Source organism: Octodon degus, unplaced genomic scaffold, assembly GCF_000260255.1.
Source record: "Octodon degus isolate 3935 unplaced genomic scaffold, OctDeg1.0 scaffold00058, whole genome shotgun sequence".
Classification (NCBI taxonomy): Eukaryota; Metazoa; Chordata; class Mammalia; order Rodentia; family Octodontidae; genus Octodon; species Octodon degus.
This window is the reverse complement of record NW_004524634.1, coordinates 11895553-11899636: the sequence shown is the minus strand read 5'-3', so window position 1 is coordinate 11899636 and position 4084 is coordinate 11895553. Positions and strand designations below refer to the sequence as shown.

The window sequence follows — 4084 nt, the reverse complement described above, 5'->3', positions numbered from 1 at the left end:
TGAGTTCAGGGGATGGAACCACAGCACACAGGTCCTGACTGCTTTGTTTAAGCAGGCACTTAAACAACTGAGCTAATGGGCAGGTCCTCTTAATTATATTTTTAAAAGAGAAAAGCCTCAAGTAAATAAAGCTAGAAGTGAAAAAAATACGCACTATGACTAAACCAACAGAAACAAAAAGGCTTATAAATCAATTGTATACCAACAAACCTAGTCGTATAGTATGGAAATACTGGATTAATACTTGTATATATACACATATAATATCCCATCCAATAAATGCCAAGACTGAATATCTAAAAATTTAGAATGTCCTAATAAACAAATAATGGGTAAGAATATTGAATCAGTAAAATATCTCCTACCCATAAAAGGCCAGGGCTTGATGGCTAGGTTTTATTAAGCATTAAATAGCAATTCTTCCCAAAATTGAAAAAGCTACAAGGCAGCAAATAATTTCAAACTCATTTTACAACACTAGCATCTCTGTGATGCTAAAGGCAGGCAAAGACATTACAAATGTAGAAATCCCCAAACCAATGATTCTTATGACTATACAGAATTCTAACAAATCAAAACCAACAGAATCTGGCGAAATAGCTCAGTGGTTTCAGGCCCTGCTTAGTCAGTGCAAGGACCTGCGTTTGATCCCTGGTACCACATGCCATGCTGGCCATGGAATCCTGGGAATAGTGGCACATGCCTGTAATCCCAGCACCGGGGAGGCTGAGACAGGAGGATCACTCTGAGTCCAAGCTCTATACTGAGACCCTGTATCAATCAAAAATAAAAGTAAAATAAAATTTTAAAATGTTAACGGGATGGCTTAGATAATTGTACTGTGGATTTCTGCTGCTCATTGGAAAGGAACACAATGCTTAACTTTTTTTCCTCTTTCTCTTCTTAATTTATGATAACTTTTTTTCTTTCCGATTTTGCATACACATATCTGATAATCAAGAAGACAACTTTGTGTAGTACAACAAATCCAGCCAAATTCATATTATTTGAATTCTTATAATATTTTGTTTAGTAAAATTCTCTCATTTCTAATTTTTTTTTATTATTACTATTCTGTATTCTCTTTAAAAACATAAAATTATTAGCCTAACATGAGACTTTCTTGACTGCATTCGATGTACACAATTGCGTTCAATTGTTACTCTAGGGCCTGGGGATATAGGTCAGCGGTGAGGCACTTGCGTAGCACGTACGAGGCTCCGAATTCCATCCCAAGTACCACCAAAAGAGTCATCAGAGATACAGAAGCTGGCCTAAGGACTGTAACTGATTATTGCTAAAGGTTGCGATCTCTCTGAGCAAAAGAAAGAAAGTCCAAGAATATTATTGTCCTCCTTTCCATCACTTTGACCTCAATGATTCACCACATAACCCACATCGTAAAGAAAACAAAATGTCATTAGAGAATTCCTTTTGGTGGAGCACCTCTGAGGAGGCTCACCGGGAGGATAGTGCATCTTCAGGCACCAGGGGGAAGGCTGCTTTCTCTCAGGCCCGGCTGCCTCTTGGCTGCCTTGACAGCCAGAATGCAGGCCCAGGGCCCAGGTCACTGGGTGACTGGCAGCTGTGACTTTGGACCATAGCACACGTGCCTCTCAGGGATGTCAATCCAGATGGGCTCTGAGAACTGGATCCCAGCTTCTAAGGGAGGCTTCATGGCTGCTCTCTTGCGCCCCCTGCTGGCAGAACCTACCTGAACACAAAATGTGCAGAGCCCCACAGGCTGTCTGCAGCTCTCAACAACACAACAGGCCCAGTACTCCACAAACTTTCAGCTTCTGCATGCCAATGTTGTCACAGTCAAATATCACCTATTCTATGAATTCAGAAGTAAAACGTAAACATTGAGGGAAAAAAATCAACTGAACATGAAAAAGATAATTCAACATATTCACTTGGGACTCATTCCAGGAGAATAAGGGTGGTTCAACATATAAAAGGCAATGAATGTGACATATGACAGAAGGACCATGAGGACAAGATTTGTACGGTCATTTCAATGGATGTGGAAAAAATATTGGACAATTTCATGATAAATTCCTAACAAATTAGCAGTAGAAGAAACATACTTCATTATAATAAAGGTCCTGTGGGTCAAGGCATCAGCCAAAATTGTCTTCAGTGAAAAAAAGAAAGGTTTTCTGTTAAGATCCAGAGTAAGACAATAATGTTCTCTTCCATCACTTTTAATATAGTGCTGAAGTTCTAGCCATAGCCATTAGGCACTGGGCAAGAGAAAGAAAAGGAAAGGAAAGGAAAAGAGAAAAGAAAGGACACTCAGCAAGGGCAGAAGTTAAAGATATTTACCTGTTTTAAGATGACATGATTCAGGGCTGGTGAGATAGCTCAGCGGATTACTTGCCTGCCTAGGCATGTGCAGGGACTGGGGTTCCATCCCCAGCCCCACGTGCTGCACCAGCCCTGCACCTGGGCATACTGAGTCAGCCACAGAGATCCATTGAGGTGGGGCAGGCCTGAAATCCCAGCACAGGTGAGGCTGAAAAACAGGAGGCTCACTAGGAGTCTGAGGTGCATCATGAGACCCGGTATCAAGCATATTTAAAAAAATAATGGTGAAATAAGATGGCATAATTCTATAATGTGTGATTCTAAGATGTAAAATTAGCAAAACAAATTAGGAACATAATATATACTAAATATGAGCTGCCTGATGAAGTCAAGAATCAATCTCATTTATAACAAATATGAAAGACAGAAAACTTAGAAATTAATTTCATCTAAGAGATAAATGACTAAAAACTATAAACCACTATCAAATTATTTAAGAAGATGTAAATAAATGATAATATATTTCTTGTTCATGGGTTGGGATAATTAATATTGTTATCATTGTCCATGTGACCCACACTCATTTTTAGATGGAACAAGTTCTGACAAATTCTGACATAAATACCAATAGCAATTTTCTTAGAGTGTAGAAATAAAACTCGTAAAACTTGTAAATAAATACCAAAGATTGAGTAGCCAAAGAAATCTTGATTAAAATAAACAAATAAAAAACAAAAACAAAGTTATGGGCTTCACACTACCTGACAATCTGACATCGACATACACTGCAGTGCTACAGCAACTAAAGCCTCCTGGTAGAGACATAAAAACAATGAACCACGGTATTGTCTCCAAAGATCAACACAGGTAAAGCAATCTACATTGTGACATAGCTGTGAAGAATGCATGCTGAAAGGTAGTACAGTAAAATAAGTCACACTTTGGAAGAACTGGACAGCCACACGTAAAAGCAGCGGAAAGAAGACCCTTGTCATCATGTATGCAAATCAACTAAAAGTGGATCAAGCACCCATTTGATGGTGTAAGACCTGATGGTAAGACCTGAAAACATGAAACTACCAGAGGAAAAAGCAGGTGAAAACTTCATGGCATTCGTCTGCCAATGATGTTTTGGATATGAACCTAAGAGCAAAAATAAACAGTGCATGGGACTACATCAAACTAGTGAGTTTCTGCACAGCAAACAAAGACAATGAATAGAAAACCTATACAGTGGAAGAAAATGTTGGCAAAGTTTTTATCTGACAAGGGTTTGCTAACAAAACTACATTTAAAAAGTCCACACAACTCAAATGGAAAGAAACCTGATTTAAAAATAAACAAAGAACCTGAATAGGTATTTCTCCAAAGTCATATAGGTAGACAATAGATGCCTGATAAAAATGCAACATTGCTAATAATCAGGAAAACAAAAAAATGAAATTACAGTGGAATATCACCTCATTCCAGTAATACTGGCTGTTATCAAAAGGACTAAAGATAGCAGGACTTGTCAGAGAGGTGCAGGAAAGGGAAGCCCTGTGCACTGTTGATGGAAATGTGAACCAGTGTAGCTGGAGATGCAACAGCACATGGTTCCTGGAGAGAGTGACAATGGAACTGTGACAGCATCTTGCAAACCTACTACTAGATACATATCCAAAATTGAAATGGCGGATCAGAGAGATACCTGCACTCTTATGTGTATTGCTGCATTTATTTATAATAGTCAAACATGGGATCAATCTGAGAGGCCATACATGAATGGAAAAGG

General features: G+C 38.7%; 1 protein-coding gene across 2 annotated transcripts in view; it reads right to left on the bottom strand.

The window, feature by feature from the left end:
• Ctnna2 (catenin alpha 2) overlaps positions 1 to 4084 on the bottom strand; it is a 1043423-nt gene that overhangs the window by 474589 nt on the left and 564750 nt on the right. The window lies entirely within an intron of this gene.